This window comes from Dermacentor andersoni, chromosome 10 (genome assembly GCF_023375885.2).
Source record: "Dermacentor andersoni chromosome 10, qqDerAnde1_hic_scaffold, whole genome shotgun sequence".
NCBI lineage: Eukaryota > Metazoa > Arthropoda > Arachnida > Ixodida > Ixodidae > Dermacentor > Dermacentor andersoni.
In genome coordinates this window covers 43621879-43649463 of record NC_092823.1, presented here as the reverse complement: position 1 = coordinate 43649463, position 27585 = coordinate 43621879, and the positions used below count along the sequence as shown (strand labels likewise).

Genomic DNA, 27585 nt, shown 5'->3' with positions numbered 1-27585 from the left:
TATATATATATATATATATATATATATATATATATATATATATGTACATAACAATCACAAATTTGCTACTTCTAGGGTTTAATTGTGCCTATCGTATAGGTCTCGCCGCGATCCTTGGCTTGCCGAAGGCACTGCAGGCATGCTAGTTAGGCTGCCTTGCTCCCCTTTTAGCGCGTGGAGGGAACCCGTCAAGCTGGCCATGCGTGACCTCCGAGACCGGGTGGCGCGTGGTGCCGGCGCACCGCCCGATCACGCAGGCCATGGGCAGTTAACTATCGCAACAACGCGTTATCAGAACGCCACGACAACAACGTACCTTGGAGCTGGACGGCTGTTTGATCAAAGAGACGCTAAATACGAACATAACTTTGCGGTGGATTGATGAAGTACGCTTCTGCAGTAGGTGTTATTTCTAAATCCACGCCCCAGAGACGGCTCCATCTGAGTAATAGAAGCGGATTTCGAAGGTTACTTTTGCTTACTACATATGCCAGAAGAAAACGCGAAGGCGGGAACACGTTATAGACGGCGTTTCTTTGCACATAAACTACAGACCGTTCTTTATTTTTTTTCATGGGCGTCACCATATTCCCTAGGTATTGGCGCTACCTATATGGGCAGTCGGCATGACAGTTTGGGCGAGCGCTACGTGTTGTTTGCCATGGTATACGCTCGGTGGCAGTTATGAATCGTTTTTTTTTTCACGCTCGCGCGGTCTATTTAGCATGAAATTGTGTCTTATAGGTGGGAAACGGTTCTGTGAGTCGTAATAAAGTGATTGAAGTTGGCATGGCCAGAGTTTCTGCTGGCGTTGAGGCGGACGGAACGCCCAGCGCTATGTGCGCGCGTGTGTTTGGGCTTACAATCAGCCTCGGAGACCAGTCCTGTATCACTGAAAATTCGTTTCACGAATGGGATCATAGTAAAAAGCATTCTCACTGTAATTCTAAGCGGTGGTTCGAAGGTAGCGCTTCATCTCTTTCTTTTTCCTTTTTTTCTTAATACGCAACGCCAAAGTGCGGTCGACTCTGTACTACTTTACGCTGTTGTCGTGTCCCGTCAGGATGGCTGAGCGTTCCAAGGTTCAGGCTATAGAAATTGTATCGCTGAAAGCATTATATAGAAACAATGACGAAAAAATTCTTCCTAAGAGCCTATATATAGCCTTTATAAGATGGAATGCGAAATGCCAGGCACTTACATTGTTGACATAGAAAATCTTAAATGTGAGTTGCAAAAGTATGATGCACTGCGTTACAAGGTGCACGAGTTCAATCTCGAAATAGGCGTGCCCTGCAGTCTGAGCAGCCAACGACGTCACGCTCTTTCCAAAGGAATTCCGGAAATATACTCCGAAAGTAGTCTTCTAACAAATACGAATTACATAATTTCTAAGTTCGAAACTTACTACATTGTGCTGTTTAGTGCCCGTCCCGACGATCAAGATGCAAAAGTCTGAAATAGAGTTTTTTTGTTGTAAAACCTTTACAGGATGATGACCGTGCATTCATCAGTGATACACTTACGACACAAGAAATTGAGCTAGCTATTGATCAGCTGCCTCTGTCGAAAACATCCAGCCCTGATGGACTTTCAAGTGAATTTTACAATGCTTTCAAATCAATTATCAGTCCCATATTATTAGACACTTTTATTACAATTTTAGAGGTAGACGCCCTTCCGCAATCTTTTTGCAAAACCCGCACAGCTTTAATTCCCATAAGCTCAGATAAGGAGAAACTGCGTTCTGTTGAAAGCTACCGACCAATCACATTGTCAAGCGTGGATTATAAAATTTTTTCAACAGTTTTATCGAATAGATTGCAATTAGCAATGTCAATTCTCATTGGTTCCCATCAGACGTGTGGAATTAGGGGCCGATCCATTCAGGCCAACATACATATCGCCCGTACACTTCTTCAGTACTGTTACGGTTCCACTGAGGAGCTTGCAATGCTCCAGGTAGACCTTGCTAAAGCTTTTGATCGTGTCAGTCACTCCTATTTATTTTCACTTCTGGAGCATGCCAAGGTGGCTCCGTTGGCGGTAAGCTTTGCTATACCTGTTCTACTACTCGTTTAGTTATTAATGGATGCCCGATGTCCATACTACTATTTGCCCTTTACCTGGAAACGCTATGCTTAAGCGTAATTCAGTCGAGTTACATCCATGGCTTCAATATACTGGGTAATGAAGTAAAAGTGTTAGCTTATACAAATGATTTAGCGTTCTTCTGCATGGATAAGTCCAGTGTTGAAAAGGTAGTATCGACAAGGAATTTCGACAAGGTAGTATCGACAAGGTAGAGGAATTTGGAAGCGTGTCAGGAGCACGAATGAACTCCCCAAAAAGTTTAGGCTTATGGTTTGGCTCATGGTGCTATACACCAGAACAGTTTGCAGTCGTTAAAGGGACACTAAAGTTTACTATGAAGTTAAGTTAAAGTGATAAAGCAATGCTCTAGAACGTCTAAGGCGTCAATATAATCGCGAACAGAGCTTTAGTAACCGAGAAATTGAGGTAAATGCATGACACGATTTGAGACCCCCCAGCGACATTCCGGTACAAGCCCGATGACGAAGGCACTCCTCATCATAATTTATGTCAGGAGTACTTAACTACTCGTATTAAAAAGAACATTTCATTAGGTTATAAGACGGAAGAAAATGCTACTTGTCTACTTCTGTTCGATTCTAAGAAAAAATAACATTTTGACGTTACTCTTGAGTAGTATAGGTGGTCGAAAGGTTTCGTTTTCGCTCGACTCTGCGCCGCGCGCGCTTTGGAGTTTCAGGTGTTTCGTTATCGCGTCGTGCTGCGCTGGTTCTGCTGGCTCGCGAAACTTGCATTTGGAACAAGCAGCGAGAATGCCACGTCCGTGTGATGTCCTGGGATGCGCGAATGGTCCGCGGAACTTGGCCAAGGGCAGTTGCAACGGTGAATCCCACGTTACTTATCACTGTGTGCCAACGAGTGAACCTCTCCGTTCGAAGTGGTTAAGTGCCGCACCTCTGCCACAACGCGTTGGCAAAAAGCCGAAAAATCACATAGTGCGCTCGCTGCACTTTCGTCCAGAGGATTACGAGTCCAACGCCGACTTACTGAAGTCGTGTGGAGGGCCTTTAAAAGCAATGCTTTCCCGTAGCGCTGTTCCGTCGGTCTTGCCTGCATTCTCCGAAGCGCAAGAACTACAGGTCGATTCCGGGGCGGTGAGTGCGGCATTTGGTTTTCACGAAGGAAAAGCTGCAAATGTGCGAATATGTACAGCCATGACAAACAGTTGCCGTCGTGGTAGTACGCAACGACGCCGGCAGCGCGAGCCCTCAGCAGCAGGTCACGTTCATCAGTGCTTAAATCGCTGAAATCGAGCCCAGCATCGCGAGCCAATGTGTCGTTGTCAGGGTCGTCCATTGCAACGAGCGTCAAAGTTGGCGTCATAAAATAAAGAACCAGCTTATCGTCGCTCGCTTTCCCTTCCGCTAGCCACCATAGTTTCGCTTTCACACTGCTGTCGGCTCTGCCTTGGCTCTGTTTCTGGCCGCGCGTTTGCATTTTGCGCAGAAAAGCCGTAGCGCCTTCTGCGGCCGCAGTTTTACTCATCGACGGCGCAACGTCACTATGAGACCATGACGTCACCACTCCTCGATCGGAGGGCGGGCGATTTGAACTGCGCTAGAGGTACGCGGACGCTTAAGAACGCATTTTCTCTTAAAATAAGTCTCTTCTTCGCATGAAACAGGCGTTTAGAGGTTTCTGGGATAGTATTTCAACAGTCTACGTTAACTTAATATTAACCTTTAGTGTCCTTTTAAGTGGACCGGTGTCCCGCCAACGTATCTCGGCGTGCCGCTAGACGCATATAATTTAAGCGCACACTATTGTAAAGTACGCGCTTCAGCCCTGGAATGTTATGCCCAGACATTCGTTCCACACCGACTTTCTATTTTTGGGAAAGCCGAAGCCTGTAATAAGTTCTAGGGAAAAAAAATTTACTATGTATTGCAAGTTATTCATTGTGCCAGGCTCTACATCCAACACGACTCTGCAAGTTTCGCGACTCTTTGCAACCTTCGTATGGTCTTCAACTTTCTCGCCCATGAGGCGAGACAGTGTTTTCAGGCCCCTTAGTGAAGGTGGGCTGGGTTTAGTACATCTTTATGTGTGGCAAATAGTGTCCCGTTTCTTCTTTTCTCACGATATTTCGCATCCTATAATTCGGTCATTCATGCAAGTCGCACTTGTTAATGCGTTACCTGATTTAGTTGCTTCTTCCAATTTTTTTCTCGCGTTTATGCTTGTGGTGGTTTATGCAAGAAGTTTACTTGGCGGTTCGTTTCCTGAGAGTTCGGTGTTCCACTGTATACTTGTACTCTGTGTCGCGTAAAGCGTTATACAAAGATTTATTGTCCATGCTATTACCGCCTCCATTTTACCGATCACTGTGCATTCAATGGCCAGGTCACGATGTACTAAAGTGAGTTCGTAAAATGTATATATCCCCTTGCTGCAAAACATTCTTCTATAAACTTCATAGTGAAACCATACCGGTAACAACATGGCTAGAGAAAAAGGGTATCTTTGTCTCTTCTGTTAACTGTTGCCTTTGTGACGTGCCAGAGACGATTGAACATTGTTTTATTAGCTGCATCGACGCCATAAAAAAGACTTTAAGATTAACGCTCATACTGTGCGATACCTGCTGCCGACCTCTGGTAATAGGGCACCTTTGATATGTTTTTCGTCACTGGAATGCACAGTTTGTGGAAAACGCGAATGATGGACCAAAACGCCGAAACAGTTGTACCTACAAGGGTACATTTCATTCGAATGACACTACACCTAAAATAGGTTTATGATGGACTCGATACAATCCGGAGTGGTACCTCATTTTGGTGAGGTGCCTATTGTTACCACCCTTCTAAAGTGAAACCAACATTTCTGCTCACAGTATGAACGATGCCTTTTCTCTGTGTGACTTTCATTGTGCCCTCCATTCTCTGACTATGCACAACCGGTGAATATCGGATTAATTCCTACTCTAATAAATACGATGAAAGAAAGAAAAAAAAAAAACAGTCACGTCCCATCAGGATGGCCGAACGGTCCAAGGCGCTGCGTTCAGGTCGCAGTTCGGTCTTCCGGGCGTGGGTTCGAATCCCACTTCCGACAAGGCTTCTCTTTTTTTCACTGCCATGTGATGTAAAATGAAAAACTGAATTGGATTGGACATCCTTCTTCGATGGCGCGTACCCACTGCGGCGGATTGGCCGCGATTTGAATGGTATTAGGAGGATGCTGGTATTACAACGAAGAAGTAGGTAGCGCTTCATCTCTGTTTTTTTCCCCTCTTTTCTGACTGCGCAACGCTAAACTATGGTTGACTCTCTGACCCTTTCCTCTCTAGTCGTGTCCCGTCAGGATGGCCGAGCGGTCCAAGGCGCTGCGTTCAGGTCGCAGTCTGGTCTTCCGGGCGTGGGTTCGAATCCCACTTCTGACAAGGCTTCTCTTTTTTTCACTGCCATGTGATGTAAAATGAAAAACTGAATTGGATTGGACATCCTTCTTCGATGGCGCGTACCCACTGCGGCGGATTGGCCGCGATTTGAATGGTGTTAGGAGGATGTTGGTATTACAACGAAGAAGTAGGTAGCGCTTCATCTCTGTTTTTTTCCCCTCTTTTCTGACTGCGCAACGCTAAACTATGGTTGACTCTCTGACCCTTTCCTCTCTAGTCGTGTCCCGTCAGGATGGCCGAGCGGTCCGAGGCGCTGCGTTCAGGTCGCAGTCCGGTCTTCCGGGCGTGGGTTCGAATCCCACTTCTGACAAGGCTTCTCTTTTTTTCACTGCCATGTGATGTAAAATGAAAAACTGAATTGGATTGGACATCCTTCTTCGATGGCGCGTACCCACTGCGGCGGATTGGCCGCGATTTGAATGGTGTTAGGAGGATGTTGGTATTACAACGAAGAAGTAGGTAGCCCTTCATCTCTGTTTTTTTCCCCTCTTTTCTGACTGCGCAACGCTAAACTACGGCTGACTCTCTGACCCTTTCCTCTCTAGTCGTGTCCCGTCAGGATGGCCGAGCGGTCCAAGGCGCTGCGTTCAGGTCGCAGTCCGGTCTTCCGGGCGTGGGTTAGAATCCCACTTCTGACAAGGCTTCTCTTTTTTTCACTGCCATGTGATGTAAAATGAAAAACTGAATTGGATTGGACATCCTTCTTCGATGGCGCGTACCCACTGCGGCGGATTGGCCGCGATTTGAATGGTGTTAGGAGGATGTTGGTATTACAACGAAGAAGTAGGTAGCCCTTCATCTCTGTTCTTTTCCCCTCTTTTCTGACTGCGCAACGCTAAACTACGGCTGACTCTCTGACCCTTTCCTCTCTAGTCGTGTCCCGTCAGGATGGCCGAGCGGTCCAAGGCGCTGCGTTCAGGTCGCAGTCCGGTCTTCCGGGCGTGGGTTAGAATCCCACTTCTGACAAGGCTTCTCTTTTTTTCACTGCCATGTGATGTAAAATGAAAAACTGAATTGGATTGGACATCCTTCTTCGATGGCGCGTACCCACTGCGGCGGATTGGCCGCGATTTGAATGGTGTTAGGAGGATGTTGGTATTACAACGAAGAAGTAGGTAGCGCTTCATCTCTGTTTTTTTCCCCTCTTTTCTGACTGCGCAACGCTAAACTAGGGTTGACTCTCTGACCCTTTCCTCTCTAGTCGTGTCCCGTCAGGATGGCCGAGCGGTCCAACGCGCTGCGTTCAGGTTGCAGTCCAGTCTTCCGGGCATGGGTTCGAATCCCACTTCTGACAAGGCTTCTCTTTTTTTCACTGCCATGTGATGTAAAATGAAAAACTGAATTGGATTGGACATCCTTCTTCGATGGCGCGTACCCACTGCGGCGGATTGGCCGCGATTTGAATGGTGTTAGGAGGATGTTGGTATTACAACGAAGAAGTAGGTAGCCCTTCATCTCTGTTCTTTTCCCCTCTTTTCTGACTGCGCAACGCTAAACTACGGCTGACTCTCTGACCCTTTCCTCTCTAGTCGTGTCCCGTCAGGATGGCCGAGCGGTCCAAGGCGCTGCGTTCAGGTCGCAGTCCGGTCTTCCGGGCGTGGGTTAGAATCCCACTTCTGACAAGGCTTCTCTTTTTTTCACTGCCATGTGATGTAAAATGAAAAACTGAATTGGATTGGACATCCTTCTTCGATGGCGCGTACCCACTGCGGCGGATTGGCCGCGATTTGAATGGTGTTAGGAGGATGTTGGTATTACAACGAAGAAGTAGGTAGCGCTTCATCTCTGCTTTTTTCCCCTCTTTTCTGACTGCGCAACGCTAAACTATGGTTGACTCTCTGACCCTTTCCTCTCTAGTCGTGTCCCGTCAGGATGGCCGAGCGGTCCAAGGCGCTGCGTTCAGGTCGCAGTCCGGTCTTCCGGGCGTGGGTTCGAATCCCACTTCTGACAAGGCTTCTCTTTTTTTCACTGCCATGTGATGTAAAATGAAAAACTGAATTGGATTGGACATCCTTCTTCGATGGCGCGTACCCACTGCGGCGGATTGGCCGCGATTTGAATGGTGTTAGGAGGATGTTGGTATTACAACGAAGAAGTAGGTAGCGCTTCATCTCTGTTCTTTTCCCCTCTTTTCTGACTGCGCAACGCTAAACTAGGGTTGACTCGCTGACCCTTTCCTCTCTAGTCGTGTCCCGTCAGGATGGCCGAGCGGTCCAACGCGCTGCGTTCAGGTCGCAGTCCAGTCTTCCGGGCATGGGTTCGAATCCCACTTCTGAGAAGGCTTCTCTTTTTTTCACTGCCATGTGATGTAAAATGAAAAACTGAATTGGATTGGACATCCTTCTTCGATGGCGCGTACCCACTGCGGCGGATTGGCCGCGATTTGAATGGTGTTAGGAGGATGTTGGTATTACAACGAAGAAGTAGGTAGCCCTTCATCTCTGTTCTTTTCCCCTCTTTTCTGACTGCGCAACGCTAAACTACGGTTGACTCTCTGACCCTTTCCTCTATAGTCGTGTCCCGTCAGGATGGCCGAGCGGTCCAAGGCGCTGCGTTCAGGTCGCAGTCCGGTCTTCCGGGCGTGGGTTCGAATCCCACTTCTGACAAGGCTTCTCTTTTTTCACTGCCATCTGATGTAAAATGAAAAACTGAATTGGATTGGACATCCTTCTTCGATGGCGCGTACCCACTGCGGCGGATTGGCCGCGATTTGAATGGTGTTAGGAGGATGTTGGTATTACAACGAAGAAGTAGGTAGCCCTTCATCTCTGTTCTTTTCCCCTCTTTTCTGACTGCGCAACGCTAAACTACGGTTGACTCTCTGACCCTTTCCTCTCTAGTCGTGTCCCGTCAGGATGGCCGAGCGGTCCAAGGCGCTGCGTTCAGGTCGCAGTCCGGTCTTCCGGGCGTGGGTTCGAATCCCACTTCTGACAAGGCTTCTCTTTTTTTCACTGCCATCTGATGTAAAATGAAAAACTGAATTGGATTGGACATCCTTCTTCGATGGCGCGTACCCACTGCGGCGGATTGGCCGCGATTTGAATGGTGTTAGGAGGATGTTGGTATTACAACGAAGAAGTAGGTAGCCCTTCATCTCTGTTCTTTTCCCCTCTTTTCTGACTGCGCAACGCTAAACTACGGCTGACTCTCTGACCCTTTCCTCTCTAGTCGTGTCCCGTCAGGATGGCCGAGCGGTCCAAGGCGCTGCGTTCAGGTCGCAGTCCGGTCTTCCGGGCGTGGGTTAGAATCCCACTTCTGACAAGGCTTCTCTTTTTTTCACTGCCATGTGATGTAAAATGAAAAACTGAATTGGATTGGACATCCTTCTTCGATGGCGCGTACCCACTGCGGCGGATTGGCCGCGATTTGAATGGTGTTAGGAGGATGTTGGTATTACAACGAAGAAGTAGGTAGCGCTTCATCTCTGTTTTTTTCCCCTCTTTTCTGACTGCGCAACGCTAAACTATGGTTGACTCTCTGACCCTTTCCTCTCTAGTCGTGTCCCGTCAGGATGGCCGAGCGGTCCAAGGCGCTGCGTTCAGGTCGCAGTCCGGTCTTCCGGGCGTGGGTTCGAATCCCACTTCTGACAAGGCTTCTCTTTTTTTCACTGCCATGTGATGTAAAATGAAAAACTGAATTGGATTGGACATCCTTCTTCGATGGCGCGTACCCACTGCGGCGGATTGGCCGCGATTTGAATGGTGTTAGGAGGATGTTGGTATTACAACGAAGAAGTAGGTAGCGCTTCATCTCTGTTCTTTTCCCCTCTTTTCTGACTGCGCAACGCTAAACTAGGGTTGACTCGCTGACCCTTTCCTCTCTAGTCGTGTCCCGTCAGGATGGCCGAGCGGTCCAACGCGCTGCGTTCAGGTCGCAGTCCAGTCTTCCGGGCATGGGTTCGAATCCCACTTCTGAGAAGGCTTTTCTTTTTTTCACTGCCATGTGATGTAAAATGAAAAACTGAATTGGATTGGACATCCTTCTTCGATGGCGCGTACCCACTGCGGCGGATTGGCCGCGATTTGAATGGTGTTAGGAGGATGTTGGTATTACAACGAAGAAGTAGGTAGCCCTTCATCTCTGTTCTTTTCCCCTCTTTTCTGACTGCGCAACGCTAAACTACGGTTGACTCTCTGACCCTTTCCTCTCTAGTCGTGTCCCGTCAGGATGGCCGAGCGGTCCAAGGCGCTGCGTTCAGGTCGCAGTCCGGTCTTCCGGGCGTGGGTTCGAATCCCACTTCTGACAAGGCTTCTCTTTTTTCACTGCCATCTGATGTAAAATGAAAAACTGAATTGGATTGGACATCCTTCTTCGATGGCGCGTACCCACTGCGGCGGATTGGCCGCGATTTGAATGGTGTTAGGAGGATGTTGGTATTACAACGAAGAAGTAGGTAGCCCTTCATCTCTGTTCTTTTCCCCTCTTTTCTGACTGCGCAACGCTAAACTACGGTTGACTCTCTGACCCTTTCCTCTCTAGTCGTGTCCCGTCAGGATGGCCGAGCGGTCCAAGGCGCTGCGTTCAGGTCGCAGTCGGGTCTTCCGGGCGTGGGTTCGAATCCCACTTCTGACAAGGCTTCTCTTTTTTTCACTGCCATCTGATGTAAAATGAAAAACTGAATTGGATTGGACATCCTTCTTCGATGGCGCGTACCCACTGCGGCGGATTGGCCGCGATATGAATGGTATTAGGAGGATGTTGGTATTACAACGAAGAAGTAGGTAGCGCTTCATCTCTGTTTTTTCCCCTCTTTTCTGACTGCGCAACGCTAAACTACGGTTGACTCTCTGACCCTTTCCTCTCTAGTCGTGTCCCGTCAGGATGGCCGAGCGGTCCAAGGCGCTGCGTTCAGGTCGCAGTCCGGTCTTCCGGGCGTGGGTTTCAATCCCACTACTGACAAGGCTTCTCTTTTTTTCACTGCCATGTGATGTAAAATGAAAAACGCAGGTAGCTCTTCAACTCTTTTTTTTCTGAATACGCATAGCTAAATTACGGTTGACTCTGTGCTACTTTGCGCTGTTGCCGTGTCCCGTGAGGATGGCAGGGCGGTCCAAGGCGCTGCGTTCAGGTCTGGTCTACCGAGCGTGGGCCGATCCCCCTTCCTACATGGATTCTTTTTTATCAGTCATCAGTTGTATAGAAGAAAAGAGTAGGTAGCGCTCCATCTCTTTATTTTTCCTTTCTTCTGAGTCATCATCATCATCAGCCTGTTTTATGTCCACTGCAGGACGAAGGCCTCTCCCTGCGATTTCCAATTACCTCTGTCCTGCGCCAAACGATTCCAACTAGCGCTCGCGAATTTCGTAATTTCACCGCTCCACCCAGTCTTCTGCCGTCTTGGACTGCGTTTCCCTTCTCTTGGTACGTTCTTTTTTTTTCGCTGTCAGCAGATGTAAAATGAGAAAGGAGGTAGCTCTTCAACTCTTTTTTTTTCTGAATACGCAACGCTAAAGTACGGTTCACTCTGGGCCACTTTCCTCTTTAGTCGTGTCCCGTCAGGATAGCCGTGAGGTCCAAGGCAGTCCGGATCGCAGATCAGATCGCAGTCCGGTCTTCCGGGCGCGGGCCAATCCCACTTCCTACATGGGTTCTTTTTTATCGGTCATCAGATATAAAGAAGAAAGGAGTGGGTAGCGTTCCATCTCTCTCTTTTTCCTCTTTTGTGGATACGCAACGCTGAATTACGGTTGGATCTGTGCCAATTTCTTCTGTTTTCGTGTCCCGTCAGGATGGCTTTTTTCGACTTTGTGCCGTGATAGCGAGTGGACGTATTGATAATGAGCTTCATAGGAGCGGCTTCAGCGGCCCAGAAGGACCGCGGTACCACACTGTAAACAAAAAAACACCCAGATGGGCGTTTTTTGCTTGTCCTCTAGCGCATTCCCTTTTGTACATCTTTTTGCTCCCATTGAAAGGGCGTACGATAAAACTCCCATTGACGTGGGCATCAATTGGGCACACAACGGGGGTACCGTATACGCCCACTTCACCCCCCCCCCCTATTTGACTGGGAGGTACAATGGGAGTATTGTGAAGGAATTAAAGGCATCTTAGTTTAGGTGCGGCAAGCTCGTAGCGAAATGCATGGTGGCGCGGGTCACGCGCCTACGCAGTACCAGACGGAACACCGCAGGCCGAAATGTCGAACGCCGGCGATCAAGGCTCAAGGGAACTCGGCCGTCCGTGAGCTGCCACCCGAGCAGGCGTCGCACCTGCTCGGAGCGAACGCCGGCGTCCGACACCTTGACCTGCGGTGTTCCGTCTGCTGCTGCATAGGCGCGGCGTACCGCCACGATGCATTTCGCCGCGGGCTCGCCACACGTGGTCTAATCGACGGCACAGGGCCACCGCTGAATCGACCAAGTCACGCGCACACGTGGTCCAATGGCGAATGAACCCGTCACCGCACGTCTTCATTTTTTTTCCATTTCGCTGATCACAGAGCCCCTCTTTGCAAAGCTTTTATACAGTCGTCCTAGCTTATCGGCAGTGCCTCCGAGGCCAGCAAACGCCTTCGAGAGCAGTTGCTACTTGCTGAAAGGAAAAATGCACGAGACACACACTGACAGTGAAGAAAATTTATTTTACACCAAATGTAAGAAATATAATATGTTCACTTCCGGGCCCAAAAGAAAGCACATTTCTGCCCCAGTAAAACAATTGTCTGGATTTTAAAAAAGAGCACTGTACATTGTAAGCATGCCAGTTGCTAGTATTCTACATGTTCTAATACAATGAAATTAGTAAATGAAAGAAATGCTAAGAAATCTTATCTCGTTTCATACTGAACTGTAACTACAGAGCCATGTGTTTGAACTGTTACTTTGTACTGACGCTCCACACTTTTGCACAGACTATATACTGAGCTCGCTTGACTAAGAGTAAAACTTCATTTGGCCTAGTTGGCACATAATTCTGAACTTAAAACTTACAGCGCAAACACCTAAGACGAACCGCAAAAGGCAGACACGACACACGCTGGCACTAACTGACAACTTCTTTATTTCTTCGTCGTCGATGCATATATATGCCCTAGGCCACACAACTGCACAGGCACACACATTACATTACAGAGATCTCCCAAATTATCACATATGCAAACGTAGGAACTCAAATTCAGATGGGTGCAGGGACAAAGCTGTGTCACTGATGCAATTATCATTTTGCCTTTTTATGTCGTAGGCCTCTAAGGCAAGCCACGCAAGCTCATTCATGCTTTTGCCAAGAATCGACGTCCCATCAAGTCGTGCCTCACAATTTTTGCAAGAGTTTATATGCGCAACAATGTGCACTCTTCTATCTACATTTTTGTTTACTTTTTGTGCATGTTCCCTGCGCGGTCCCTTAAACACATAAGGTCATCTATCAACTCAAGAAAATTGCTTGCAGGCATAGTGTTCCTTTGGCGTTTTCTGCACCGAACAAGCTTTTAAAGCTATGCTCCCGCACCTGCGGAGAGGGCAGAGGAGGACGCCAAATTCGGCATGATGCTTCACACGTGCTGTGCGCGGTCGGCGTGGTTTATACAATTCACTCTCATGTGCTAAGACATAGCTTGGCTAGATATGGCATTGCATCAATGAGCGACTCAGGGAACATGCGCAACAAGTAAACAAAAATGTAGATAGAGGAGCGCACCTTGGTGCGCATATAAACTCTTGCAACAATTGTGAGGCACAACTTGATGGGACGTCGATTCTTGGCAAAAGCAAGAATGAGCATGTGCGGCTTGCCTTAGAGGCTTACCACAAGAAAGGCAGGGCGATAATTGCATTAGTAAGATATCTTTGTCCCTGCATCCATCTGAATTTGACTTCCTACGCTTGCGTATGTGATAATTTGGCAGATCTCTGTAATGCAATCTGAGTGCCTGCGCGGTAGTGTGGCCTAGGGTTTATATTGCATCGACGACGAAGAAATAAAGAAGTTAGCACCAGTGTGTGTTGTATCTTCCTTTTGTGGTTCGTCTTAGGTGTTTGTGCTGTAAGTTTAAGTTGCTTGACTAAGCCATTCCTAATTAACAGTGGCTGGTATAATGAGGCCGATCAGTGGTATTTTGCATGGACTAGCACACAAATATGATAAATGTCAAAGTACTAAATTAAGAAATTGGGACTCATCACACAAACAAGCTACATAATTTAGTGCTGGATTTCTGAGCAAGCTATTAAAAATTATTGTATTTTACGAACCAGAACCCACCTTCTGATTATGACACATGCCATAGCGAGTAACCCGAATTAATTTGGACAACCTGGGGTTCTTTAACAAGCACCTGCCTAAGTACACAGGTGCTTTTGCATTTCGCTCCCACTGAAATGCGGTTTTGTTTAAGACTACATTTACGAAAGTTCCAAACACGATCCCCCCTATATTTTTACAGTGGGTGCTCTTTAAATGGAGCCTCAAGGTGCCAGGGAAATTGGTTCCATTTACCAGGCATTATATTTACTGAGAGACATTGCAGAGAGCCAACCAATTATCAGGATGGTGTCCTATTTAAGCGGCAGTTTCGAAGCGATTTTCGTTTATCGAGATTCCACTGTAGTCCATATTAGTGGATGAGTTGTGTTCCGCATGGACACATTAGCATGGCTACCATGTTTAGTTGAATATTGTGCAAGCAGCAACATTTCACTGTACTCAGTGCAATATATAAAGCCAGCAATGTAACATGTTGCAAATGCAGCCACGAACAAGTACCTTCCCTGATCATATCCAAAAGCAGCATCTTTATACGAAATTAGTCATGCTTTCTCCCGTTTAAGTGCCTTGTTTTCAGAAATCAAATCCTCCTTATCACATTGACCTCCAATTGTGTCATTCCCCGAGCTGAGGTCATTTGAGATTGCATTTAATTGCCCTTCAAATAGCATATTGGTCTTATTTAAAAAGCACATGGCATCACAGTGACCACCTAGACATAGAATTCGAGCTGCAACACAGTAGCAAACATTCTGAGGTAGAAGCCTAACTATTCTTTTGAATTTGGATGCATGCTCAAAACACTGCTACGCAATTGCAGACAGGGCTGATAGTGTAGCAACCCGGACAGATTTAACGGACATAAAGGAGCAAAATTGTGTGAGCTTCGAAATATTATTCTCTCTGAGGAACCATGCTGTCCAATTATAAAACGGGGATCAAAATAAAGTAATTGGATAGCAAATCTGCATTTCATTAAGTAAATAAAATACTGTTCATGCTACCTTCCAGGGTGCACACTACATTCCCTTTCCTTGAATGTGAATTTGCTACCTTTCCATGGGTTGCCAAATGTATAGGTGTATTGTTGGTCAAGGGTGGTGGAATGGATATAGGTCTCAGGCTAGAGGAAATATTTAGAGAAGGAGACTTGCCAGGTTGAACAACTAATGTCTCAGGCTGGAGCCATTTGGTTCTCTTGCAAAGATGTTGCCTCCAGCTTGAGACTTCCTTTGTTGGACAACTGTTGATGACTAATTTCGCCATCTTTTCATTTACCCTCGTCTTATTCAACCTATTGCTCCACGCAGCAGCTGCACTTTCTTTAAAAAATAAAGATATTAATGAGCTCAAAGGCTTTGTGCATGGCTGCATCCCCAAGTGCAAAAATTTGTTTGCAGATTGAATGACAGAGTTGATACCTTTCTTGAGAATTCAATAGGAAGAACCAAAAATTAAGCTAACAGACTGGTTATGACGACAAGTAAACATGAATTGATGTGGAGTGCCATTTCTTCATTTTGCACCAGGCTTGGGGCCAGCCAGACTTCTTCCTAAAATTGAGAAAATTTTTCTAATGAAATACATATTAAGAGTATTTTCTTCATAATCTGAAAATTTAAAAACATGGTTATTTGGTTAATCATATTTAGTTGGGAACAGTGCGAAGGACAGTGACGAAGTAAGGGCTTATGCAGTAATGCCACATAGTGCTGGCTGAGAACAGATTCAATTTTAGAACAGACAAACAGTTAAGTACTTTGGAATGCTTCCTAAAAGCCATAAAAACCAAAGCAGGAAGCAGTTGTACAAAATAATGTATGTGCATGAAAAATGCATCTGATCATCAGTTCGCAGACATGTATGCCATTTGCTTGTCAGTTAACAAAACACGTGTTACACTGAAACATTTCTCCTACAATTTGGCAATTCTGTGGGCTTTCATTATTGCTCAGGTCAGTTGGTTTATGTGGTTACTGCTACTAGTGTACGGTGAAGTGTAATGTAGATGGGCAAGTACTACTGACAACTATGAACATTGGCAAATTTTGCTGCACCAGGATAACGCATGCATTGTCCCGCTGCAGCGAAACTTTCCAGTAAACGTCCACAGTTGTCTGTAGCACTTTCCCATCTGTCTCGCCTCACACTGTTCCATCTATAGCGCTTCACCATACTGTAATATGCACCACCGACACAAAATTCTACCCTTCTGAAGTTCATACTGCTACTTCGCACTCGTCACATTCAGGCCGCCAGGCGTACTGAGCCCAATGTAGTATAACTGCATAGACTGGCAGCTCCTGTCATGGACTTATTCTGGTGTAATGGCACCACAGAAGCAAACGAAGACAAAGACATGCAGGACACAAGTGCCTAACCTCAACTCTCGCTTTAATAAGAAAACAGACATCATATACATCACATAGTGACAGGAAGTGATGTCATTAATTCAAAAACAAATTCTTTGTGCAATGTAGCTGAGAATGACTGATGCATTTGTCCTTTTCGTGCTAATCTGCCAAAGCTTAATTATCTTATGCACATCTGCTCATAATTTTTGGCTACAAGTTTTGATGAACACAGGAACGAACCAATCTATTTTGCAGTGCATCACTATGTGCGAATGAGAGTTATTCCACACAAACTTCATTAGCCGCAATCTCAAATTAATACAATGTGTGTATGCAATGCAAGCATGACTGGATGGGAATGGCTGACTGTACATAACCTCCGTTGCACAGTGCACCGCCTGCAAATTGTGCTGCACGCAACAAATTAATTTGTTTTCCTGGCTTGTCTTTTTTTCTCATCAGAGCAAATCTCTCATCACATGTTTCATACAGAAAAAAAATTTTTGCCCGTAGAGACCAGCTACACAATTACCCATGAAAATTACAAATGCATACGAAACAACTGCAACCACTTTTTTACTTCATCTCATTCATTATATTCCATATTCATGCCTAATTTAGTTGCGCAAATCATTGTTTTCTTAGGCCCTTGTTAGGAGAGTTTTGTGCTGTAATAAAAGGCAGAAGCCAAAAAAAGGAAAAGGTTGGTTGTGGTTGAAGCACAATATGCATCTAGTGAGCTAGGCCGCAAGCGTTGTGTAGTCTGCTGCCATCATAAGGCCGTGCCTACATTGGACAGATGGGATGCTCTATTAATGCGAAATCAGGGAAATTGAGGGAGTATGAGTCATCCGTGTGAAACAATCCTCCATCACACAATGTTAAATACTGCAAAGAATGTGACTGCGGTCCTGTGTTCCACAAAACTTGCGTTGTAGCCAGGTATTACGACCTGACAACATGCAAGGTAATTGTGGCTTGCAACATTTAAAAAGTATGACGAATGTATCAGTGATCCATTAGTTGCACTGCATAAAGAATTTCTTTTAACAGATATCATCACATCATGTCTCCACCTGTTATTAAATATTGCCTGTTTCCTTATTTTAAAGCTTGAAGTGAGATCCGGTGCTTGTGTCATGTGCGTACATATCTTTGTTTACTTTTTGTGGTGTCATTACACCAGAATTTATATAACCAAATGGCCACACACTGCTTTTGTCACGTTATAGTGGTGCTTGCAAAGCCTCCCAAACAGCAGCCTATTTGGTCAAAACATGCTTTTGTACATATGCTCTTCCAAATAGAAAAGCTATCAAGAAGGTAACAAGAATCAAGAGCATTAAGTTAAATCCACTGCAATGCTTTACTTTTTTGCCTTTATTCCTTACACCTAAGTGGATAAGAAAGAGTGTGAATGTTACAGAAATGCACTAAATAAGTTGTTGAAATTATGCAAAAATGTTAACGCAACTAAGCATAGATTTATGTGCAATAATAGACACCAGTCTCAATTTCTTTCCTTCTGACATAAACATAGTATATCTTATTCCTTTGGCATGAAGGAAAGCATATGTAGACCAGACAAGCTTATATTTGAATGAGAGCCTTCACGATTAAGCACCACTATAATGTGACCATAAGAGTACATACACTGTAAACAGTGCCGATGACAGCCCAAATTTCATAAGTGCAACATGTTAGCGAAAGCAGCAACCATTAACCCAGAAACTAATCAAATCCCACAATATAACAACAAGAAAAAAAAAGATTAATGTGTCAGCGCAGCACATGTTCTGTGAAGTTACAGAAAAGTGGTATGCTTATTAACAAACCTGAAACCACAGCACATTTGTATCCGACCACCCCCTGCCTCTTTATGTGCTTTCGTGCCTCTGACAAGGCATTACTGGATATTTATTTGCTTGTCTGTTGCAAAAACACATCAATTATTAGTCAGTGCACAGTGCACCATGCCATTTATCTATTGGACTCACTTTGTGCCCTTAGCACTGCTCTCACCCATTCAGAACTAAGGATTGCAAAAAGACTTGTTCCACTTAAATCTACATGCCTTAATATGTGGGTTCTGCAGTTGAAATAGGGTAATTATAAGTAAAATGCATGACATGTTCTGATGAACTTTGTTTTCATAATCTAATTGTTTATTTGGGCACATAACCAGTCAGATCATTTGTACTAAAACAAGAAAACAAATTCAACACACTAGTTTATACTGGTTGGTGCTCTATTGACTTTAGTACACACATTGAACAAACGACAGGCAGTGAGAAATACCAACAACCACTAACTTCCACACGGCATTATTGGTCACATGTGCACGATATAGCTACAAAAACCCAAACGAAAGTAGACAAAGAAAAAAGTACATTTTAACAGAAAAAGAACAAGACAAAAAAACTTCTTTTGGTAGCTAAGTCACAATCAAGGTGTAAATGACAGCTATAGTTTGGCAAGCACACATGTAGTTACTTTGCTCAGTTCCTCGATATCCCAATTTCTTGTTTGACAGCAACACCAACGGGACATTTACGCATATCTATTGCACATGCCATTTTTGCTCGCTCCAAAATCCTTTCGTGGTTATTCATTTAGTACCTGCTTCGCCTGTACTGGCATTGCAGGGGGGGTATACATTCTGTGTAATGTAACTTACATTCAAATCAAGCACACAAAGCAGGGAGGGAATTATCTTTGAAAACTATGCAAACAATTGCAGGCTGAAAAACCTTGCAGTCCCTTTGGTCCAAGGAAAAAACAATGTGAGGCATCACCTATAAGTAAAGGAAATTAATAAACCTTTTTAGTGTAATCTCTTTCTTGTGAGGTATGATGATAGCCTGATATGAATTTCTCTATCTCTACATGTTTGGAACAGTATATGCTTGAAATAATCTTAACTGAAGAGATTTCCCAGTGTTTTAAATCCTGCCATTGCAGCTTACCCTTACTCTCAGTAATACAAAGCCTTTTAGTATGACTTCCTATTACAAATCTAACTGCCATATTTTGAACATTTTCAAGCAGACCAGCTGACTCAATATTATGGGGATTCTAGCAAACATGTACTTATTTGATTAGTGAATGCACATAAGCAAAATACCGCTGTTCTTTGAGGTTTTCGGGAAGCCAACAAAATGTGTATGGGTGGACACACGACAGCTACTACACCAATAAGCATCGTGGCCAACCAAAATTAAGTTTATTCCTATATGGGCGGGCGCGGCGGAGTGTGAGCAGACAATGGTCGGCTTTTTCTGGAGTCATATACAAAGGAACCCCAACATAACGAATGCACTAAAATCAGCAATTTGGTTTGTTGTACTCAGATTCGACCGTTTAGTCAAATAAGTACATTTGCAAATGGATTGTTTTCCCACGGAAAGGGCCGCAGTCAGAAAACGCAAATCTGAATGAGAAAAAAGTTTTGAATTTGAGAGTCAGCGACCAAAGATACGGTTTCACGGTGTGTTAACGATACCTTCACATAGGTAGCATGAAGCAAACCCAGCCTTGCTTTCGCATCCACCCTGTCCTCTTTGATACTGCCACACACAGTGGAACGACACCATCATGAAAAGTGCTGGCAGTGGAGGTGAATGCTTTGTCTGTATCAAACTTCAATGCATCTCTGAAACTACAGATTATGCAACCCCGTGTACTAAACACGGGGGAAGACTGCGCACATAATACCACGCCATATCAGCACGTCTAGTCTTTCCACAGGCAGCAGATCACCTCTAGAACAGGGTGTGCAGGCTGCAGATGTGCTCAGCTGCGCTCCCAGCCATGGCGCTAGAAAAGAAGACGCACGGACTGGGCCCTTCTGAGGGCCCCCTTAAAAGCTCAGTTTGTCATTTTTTGTTTCTGTAATAGGCTAGTGATAAAAGTGAATTTGCTTCATGCCTATTAAGAAATGTTGTACACATGGTAGAAAAATTATGAAAGTAGAACATTTTATTACTTTTCACCCCTCTCAGTTGGAATATCGTACAAATGCATAAGCAGCCATTTTTGCCTTGTTTCATCTAAGATGTTTTTTTCATGCTGAAAGAAAGGCATGTGTTTAAAAAATAAGCTTGGTTGCAACATGTAAAGGAATTATGTAATGTCACAAGGGTTCCTGAAATCAAAATATATTTGTGATTTCTTTGCGACTGGAACACTCAAAAGGAAAACGACCTTTTAAACAGACTAAAACAAAGCCACAGCACATGCATCCATACTAAGCCAGGGACTGTATCAAGCTGATATGAGAAGACTTTCAAGAAAGAATCTTTCCCGGTTTGGGAAAATTCTTAAAACAATGGTTAATACCTGGCCCCACGCCTTAAATCTAGAAGGAATAAAGTTCTTAAGCTACTCTGTGTTCTTTCTTGAACCCAACAAATGTGCCGAGAAAAATGGGTCAAGTCTACATCTTGCCGCATCTGTGAACAAAAAACTCGCTTTAGCTGGCTGCAGTGCTCCCTGCGATGAATATTCAGGCAGAAAATTGTTACCCCAGTGTGACTGTGCACCCAAGAAAACAAAATGTGGTAGACTACATCAATGCAAACGGAAAAATCTTTAGTCCATGCTTGCTGGCAACCTGTGTCTGTATTGGCCTCTAGGAGAATTGTGGCCCCCACGTGCTGGAATATTTCCGTGGCATAGAAAACATTGTGTGATACCAGCTATCAAGTGCTACCATGAAGTAGCTACCAGCTATCAAGCTATCAAAAGAGCTATAGGCAATTTTGCTGCAATAACAGTACTGTTTTTATAGCATTCGTTGTGGGGAGTGCAGCTTGCCCCTTTTGCCGGAGTTCTTGCTGAACGGCGATTTATTATCAGTTTGTTATATGTGGAACTTGAACAGCTTATATTTTTGTCTCCTCAATCCACACTTCTGCTGCACTTTTGCCAGCATCTCTACACAGGGTGTCTTGACTGAGGTCATACCAAGTAAGCACGCTACAAGCCTTGTGTGCATCGTTTTCATGACTCTTTCGATGACCAAATTTCATTTTCAGTGACTTTATCAACTAAGTATCTAGCGGCAGCTTGAACATGGGTACTCATGAGAACTCGCACCAGGCTTGGTCAAATACGTCCAGCACTGCAGCACTGAGTAGTGAACCATGCTGTAAGAGTTGGCAACTAAATTGCCACCTTGTGATTGAAACTTTTCATCCTTACAATCAAGGCTTCAATTGCCCAGCCAGCGAGCTGCAGCAAAGGTGTGAACTATAGTCATCTGATGTCACATTCTATGTCATAGCGATAGCAGGTGATCCCTCCAGTGGTGGCCCTCAAGGCCAACAGGCATCCCTTTCTATGCACGTGCTTGTGTAGGACTGGGGAGATGGTGCCAGTTTGTTCTTCAGCATTAACACTGTTCACGCTGTATCAGGAACACATTTTCTTACTCAGTGCAATAGCCCTTGAACCTACATAATTGCCAATGAGTCCTTTGTCGACCAACCTTTCCTTTGCCATGTCATTTCCTTCTGCCTTGATGTCACAGCAACTTCAGCTATATGAAGCAATGATGGTGTTTGAGTACCCACACAGCCTTGCAGCTTTCCAACCTGAACATTGCTTCATTAAAAGCTGACATGATTTGGTCTCAGCAGACAGATCAGAGTTTAAAAGAAGCCTTAAACTTCTTTCGAAGTCATTCTAACCTTGTCAATAATCCCGTGCCTTTTGATGTGTTATTCAGCATTGTCCAAAGCAAGTCGGCTCTTAAAAATCAAAATAACAACTTTGTGAGGCCACCTACTAGGCTACCACTGTCTCTTCAGCCAGCCTGAAGTGTCTTGCAGCCATCAAAGCTGGAGTGCAAAAAAAACGACAAAGAAAAGTGTGGCAGACAAAATGCTCATGGAAATTTATATGTTTATGGACTGTTACACTGACTGAAAAAGATGGTGGCTTCCCAATACAGTCTTGATGTACGTAGCTGTTTCAGTCACGAATAAACAGCCAGTTGTGCAGTCCTGCACAAGCACAGTGTACAGATGCCCATGGATTAAAATTTGTTGTGTGTGCATGTGGTACAGTGTACCACATTTCATGTTCCTGAGGCTGCAGTACACTGGGAAGACTGGTTGCAACTTCAATAGTAGGCCCTTAGAGTATTGCAGCCCTTTGTTCATATTTTGCTGCAGATTGTATCAAATGCGAATTGTTTTGCAGGACACGTCAGTTCAGTTCAAGCAATTAGACAGAGTAACCCAAGAAATAGTTTAAGCCTCGAAAAGGTCTTAATACAGTCCCTAGTTTAGTACAGGTTTTCGCCTGATGTTTTGGCTTCTTCTACGGTATAATGCTGTTGCTTGCTAGGTACTGGTGGTGTGATGTGCACACTCTCTTGTGTTGCTATAATGACAACTTGTAAAAAAGATTTTCCTTCCTAACAAACATTTGGATACAGTGCCTGTGAGCTCATCTTTTAACCTGTTTTTCATTTGATCTGTGCATTTACATTGAACGTAAACTAGAAAATATCAGTACTGAGAATCACAAAAGAACACACCTGTGTAACGATTCTGCCGAGATCGTGGGAGTGGTCCAGCCACAGGATGCAACGCAGGTAGAAAGGCCTCCTGAGTTAAAGCAAAATAACAATCGTTGTAAGATGCGAATAAAAAATTTTATTCTGTGAGGCTTTCAGCATGTATACTAATTACCACATTTGTATGTAAAATAGTTTTGCATAATAGCTGAGCAAGGTTAACGTCTCGCCCTGTGACTGTCAGCCAATGCTACTCATGGCAATGGTGGCAAATATGGCACATCCTTTCAAATGGAACTTTTGTGGGTTACATGAATTTAAAAGAACTTAGGTTTACATAATACATAACACCTGTGGTTAGAAGGATGTCTTGCATGCAGCACCAATGCCACAAGTGGCACTGCTTAACACTTCCAGGGCCAGACTTAGTACATAAACAATACAAATGTGCAACAATGTGAACAGGTGGTTAGCTGCTGCTATAACTCAAAGATTGCATGCATCATGTAGATGTGAATGCACCTCCCATCAGGAGCGAGTTGCCCTTTAGTGCACTTCACTTGTCTTCCTCTTTTGTCTTCATTGCATGTTGGTGCCATATGGTAATAATGAACAAAAATTAAGCACTTCAGTTCCCATTCTTGTTTTACTACATGCTGTAAAGTCATCTAAGTGCGCTTAATACTCTTAAGAATGTACTTTAGCCATTTTGTCAATATTTTTCGCTTGGCTTCACTACACCTTAATGTAGTGCAAATTCTAGACAATGCTTACAAAAAAACCTACTCCACACAATAACACCTCCAATTAACAGTACACAGTCTATGGCTTCGAGATGTGTACATACATACTTTATACATGGTTACAATGAAAATATAAGTGGCTGTTCTAATACGCACACTTAGCATACTGCATAACAGTCACCTGGTTCCAAAATGGCTTTTTGTTATCACACATAGGACGGCCACAACTATAAATTTAATTCTGGCAGTAACTTAAGCCACGGCCAAAACCTTCATAGTGCAATCAATGAAAATTTTCGAATTTAGAGCAGTTAGACATAACAGGGCAAGTAGTTTTAAAGTGTTAAATAATGAACTGTTATGGAATATGGCGGTAGAAGGCCATGCGCCTGAAACATAGGTACTGTTTATCATATAAGCACATTCTTATATTTTTGCTTAGTTTCCTAGGGATTGCATCAAACAGTTTGCTTGTGTAAATTTTGCTACATGGCTGTATCGTATTAGCCCTTATCTTTTCGCATTTGGCTTACTGCAGCTTTATGCACATGCATAAAGCTACTACTGCTACCACTTTCTACACTACTACCTACACTACTACCTTCAGCTGAAGGCCAAGCACTATGCTGTCCAACATACATGCATTTAACAACACCGAACAGTAGACAGAGAATGAGCAACTCTTTTAAAAAGTGCAGTTCTTTGGAGACACATTGATATATATCTGGAAAACAGATTTTTGCTAAAATTATAACTTAATATAATTGGTACTGAGCATAATGCATCTTGCAATAAACTTGCATTTACCGCACACCATTATACACACTGCGACCTCTGCAGCTTCTCCACAATCTGGCACAATGTGCTCAAGCTGCCTGTAAACCCTGGAAGGGGTCTATGATAGTTTAAGAAGCTTAGCAAACATGAGAAAGACCTAAAATGAAGGTCAGAGAAGCAAAGCAAATTTTTAACCATTCCTCTCTATGTTGCTATGAATGTCAAGGTTCCAGCAAATGATGTGTTTGAACTGTGTTTTTAATCGTGCAATACTAGAGAGCACATTTTTGCAATAATAATGTGACAGAGAAGAATGACAGAAACTAACTTAATGAATAATTTTCTAAACTTGCATGAGGTTTTCGTCATTATACTGATGCACACACCTGCATACCTCTACTGTGAAGTCTTGTTTCAGTTTATTTTATTGTCACATAGTAATTTACACCATACACTTGTCCTGAAATACATCACGTTGGGCTCCTTCAGTATTTTTTGCTTACTGGAAACACACATGCCTATACAGGGCAAGCACTCAATACATGCAAGACTGCCACGGGAATGGCCACTCGAGGTCGACTGTTAGTACAGCGCAAAAGACGAGGACTGAAGGAAGAACACAACACAGGCGCTGTCACACAGAAACATACTCAAGGCACTTTGCGAGATTCTCAGGCTTCTTTCATGCTCTAAAAACACATTATGTAGCACATATTGAGCCACAGATAGCTGTACTGGGAAATTTTCACATTGCTCTACAATTTTATAATTGAGACTTTTTATCTAATTACATTTGAGAAGTTGATTAATTGATTAAGACTAATTAGGTAATTAGGCAAAATGCAGCAAATCCAAGTATTTCCAAGAGACAGGAAACAACATTACATAGGTTCTGTGCAGCTAGATGGCATATTCATATTTTTAAAAGTTTGCTAGAGTTACGTGGGATAACCTGCATACCTCCTATGGAACAGGTGTCACACCAATCACTTTAAGTAATGCCGCTAAACTAGCCATTGCACTCAAAACATACAGGGTAAAAAAGCAAACTCTAGGTAAGAGCATACCAAGGCCTCTATTGCTGAAAAGGGAAACTGATGGGAGGCGCCCGATCTCCGGCCATGAAGCTGCTTCATCCTCACAGTTGGCAATGAAACGACCGCAGCCGCAGTCCTGAAATAAAAATGAAAAATTTGACACTACAGTGATCACACAGAACACAAAAAAGCTGGTCACAAGCTTATCTTGGAGAACATCTGCTGCTACATTAGGTTTTGTATATTCGTCAGCTTATTGTTAAACTAAGCTTGCCAATATTTTATATCTTAATGGCTTTGCTCTTTACAAACCAATACCTCTGCCCAACTCATGCACATATGCACTACTTAAGCTATGAGATGTTTACTGATCCCTTACAATGAATGGCTTCTAAGACAAATTATTTCACACAAAAGGATGCATAACTTATGAGTGTTACTGACATTGAATACCAAGGTAGTACCTTTTTTTATAGACAATCGCGGACTTGAAGCACATTTTTCTCACAGATACAGGTTACAGGTTGATCGGTCTGCCCTTTTTTTTTTTCACCAGCAACAGAAATTTTGTTATTAATACTCGTGCAATATAGGATGACGCTGTGATGTGTGATATGAACCTGAGTTGAAAAGCGCAACTTCTTTGTGTTAATTTGGCACCTAGAATTCAATACTAAATATCTGTACCCAATAAGCAATGGCACAGCAGCAAAGTAATTAAACATTAAACAAGTTCAGGTATCCAGAGCACAGCGCCAGCTGTTGAATAACAACATTGCACAAGCATCGACTATATAGATATAACGTAGTAAGTGCACCGCAGGCGTAGTGGCGGCCTCAGCAAAGAACACAGGCATGGAGCGACGCGCCCGTATGACCTATCACCGGCAATGCTATCGCGTAAATTGATATATCTCGTCACGGCACGGGCACCGTTTTCTGCCGGCCGAGGTGCCGGCGCCACTGGTACTCACCTGCTCCGGCCGCCGAGGTTCAAGTGACGGCGTATCCAGTAATCTGAACCCAAGCAGGACACCTGTTACCGCCAAGCAGTACGCTAACAATAAAGAGGTTCTTATACTCTGACCGGCAGCTCATGCGGCGTTGACCCGTAGTGCCGTAGGAAGCTCACCACACGCTTTTAATACCACAAACGCGCCGCCGACATTTCACGCCCGTAGATCAAAGTCGACGGGCGCAGGCTCTACATGCTACGTGCCGCAGTCGCGCACTGCCTGCACAATCAACGACGTGGGCGCGAAGAGACACAGACGATAGAAAGGAGCGTACTGGCAAATCTGCACAATGCGCGCTAAGTGGGCGACCTACTGCACACAATCGCACGAGCTAGGGGATTGGCGCCACGTACGCGCCAGCTAGCAGATACCGCGCACAAAGAAGCGCCGCCGGTTCTCGCTCAAATGATCGCTGTACAAACACTCACACACGCGCACCGCAGTAAGCCCTTAACGAGCCGCCACATTTTCAGGCCGCGGTTAGGCGGCGAAGCTTAGCTCACCTCGCACTGCACGTAACTATTATGGTAGTGGCTTGCGCTTCGGGGATCATGTCGAATGCTCACATCCGCCCAATTAAAGACGCGGCAAAGTCCCTCATTATATAAAATCCTAATTTTTAAGTACACTCGCTTGACTCTGAGCACTCAAGTCGCCTCGATTACGACAAAGCTCGAAGAAACACAGTGATCGTGCAAAATGGTTCTGGACGGTCAACTGTCGCGCCATGTTGTATCGAGACCTTCAACAAGTCATATCAGCGCGTCTCCTCACTTAGAACACATGCACACTCATAGAACATGTAATAATCGTTCAAAGTCACTTACCGTGGAGTCTTGGGGGTTCAAAGCAGTGAGAAACATCAACCACGGTAGAAGAATGTGCCGTCGCTGGTCGAATGGCCGTCGCTGAAAGCTGCTTCAACGCGCGCGCGCGCGCTCCGAAGGCTGGTGTTCCTCCGCGCGTAGTTCCGACTTCGGCGTCCTCTGCAGCACCAAGGCGCGGCTACTCCGAACAGAAAAACAGCGCCGACACACATTGCGCGGGATATTTCGAATCTGACTGCAGAAATAATCCTACTGAAATTGTCGCTGCGGCTGACTGCCTTGTTGGTCATGGCTGAGTTATTCTTTTCTCTGTTTGGCTCGTCTCAATTTCCCCTACGCCACCGTTATTCCTTGAAAACCCCCATTTTACAACCGCAATGCCCCTTCAAATGGGGTCGGGGGTATAATAATGGTTCTAGCTTATTTTACTTCTTCTCGTGGGCGTACTCATTTTAAGCTAGGGGGGAAAAATGGCATATCAACTGTTAAAACGCCCATATGGGCTCATTTGTGTTTACAGTGCAGAAATCTTTCCTCAGAAGACCAGGAATATCAAGTTTTGCTGCCTCGGCTGTCAAGTCGATCGGT

The 27585-nt window shown here is 44.6% G+C and overlaps 1 protein-coding gene, 1 long non-coding RNA gene and 14 other non-coding genes across 19 annotated transcripts in view; 15 read left to right on the top strand and 1 right to left on the bottom strand.

The window, feature by feature from the left end:
* LOC126546325 (dicarboxylate carrier UCP2-like) overlaps window positions 1-27585 on the top strand; it is a 168020-nt gene that overhangs the window by 131721 nt on the left and 8714 nt on the right. The gene's annotated exons all lie outside the window — the stretch shown is intronic.
* Window positions 5086-5169, top strand: TRNAL-CAG (transfer RNA leucine (anticodon CAG)). Its single transcript has one exon. It is a non-coding gene; the product is annotated as a tRNA-Leu (tRNA).
* Window positions 5414-5497, top strand: TRNAL-CAG (transfer RNA leucine (anticodon CAG)). The gene has a single exon. It is a non-coding gene; the product is annotated as a tRNA-Leu (tRNA).
* TRNAL-CAG (transfer RNA leucine (anticodon CAG)) lies at window positions 5742-5825 on the top strand. Its single transcript has one exon. It is a non-coding gene; the product is annotated as a tRNA-Leu (tRNA).
* TRNAL-CAG (transfer RNA leucine (anticodon CAG)) lies at window positions 6070-6153 on the top strand. The gene has a single exon. It is a non-coding gene; the product is annotated as a tRNA-Leu (tRNA).
* TRNAL-CAG (transfer RNA leucine (anticodon CAG)) lies at window positions 6398-6481 on the top strand. Its single transcript has one exon. It is a non-coding gene; the product is annotated as a tRNA-Leu (tRNA).
* TRNAL-CAG (transfer RNA leucine (anticodon CAG)) lies at window positions 7054-7137 on the top strand. Its single transcript has one exon. It is a non-coding gene; the product is annotated as a tRNA-Leu (tRNA).
* Window positions 7382-7465, top strand: TRNAL-CAG (transfer RNA leucine (anticodon CAG)). The gene has a single exon. It is a non-coding gene; the product is annotated as a tRNA-Leu (tRNA).
* Window positions 8038-8121, top strand: TRNAL-CAG (transfer RNA leucine (anticodon CAG)). Its single transcript has one exon. It is a non-coding gene; the product is annotated as a tRNA-Leu (tRNA).
* TRNAL-CAG (transfer RNA leucine (anticodon CAG)) lies at window positions 8365-8448 on the top strand. Its single transcript has one exon. It is a non-coding gene; the product is annotated as a tRNA-Leu (tRNA).
* On the top strand, window positions 8693-8776 carry TRNAL-CAG (transfer RNA leucine (anticodon CAG)). The gene has a single exon. It is a non-coding gene; the product is annotated as a tRNA-Leu (tRNA).
* TRNAL-CAG (transfer RNA leucine (anticodon CAG)) lies at window positions 9021-9104 on the top strand. The gene has a single exon. It is a non-coding gene; the product is annotated as a tRNA-Leu (tRNA).
* Window positions 9677-9760, top strand: TRNAL-CAG (transfer RNA leucine (anticodon CAG)). Its single transcript has one exon. It is a non-coding gene; the product is annotated as a tRNA-Leu (tRNA).
* TRNAL-CAG (transfer RNA leucine (anticodon CAG)) lies at window positions 10004-10087 on the top strand. The gene has a single exon. It is a non-coding gene; the product is annotated as a tRNA-Leu (tRNA).
* TRNAL-CAG (transfer RNA leucine (anticodon CAG)) lies at window positions 10331-10414 on the top strand. Its single transcript has one exon. It is a non-coding gene; the product is annotated as a tRNA-Leu (tRNA).
* On the bottom strand, window positions 13019-27468 carry LOC140213585 (uncharacterized). 2 transcript variants are annotated; one of them, XR_011890469.1, is made up of 4 exons: window positions 26998-27468; window positions 25185-25290; window positions 22619-22688; window positions 13019-15273 (listed from the first exon to the last, which is right to left on the bottom strand). It is a non-coding gene; the product is annotated as an uncharacterized lncRNA (long non-coding RNA). The 2 variants fall into 2 exon arrangements; XR_011890470.1 differs by lacking the exon at window positions 26998-27468 and adding an exon at window positions 26129-26990.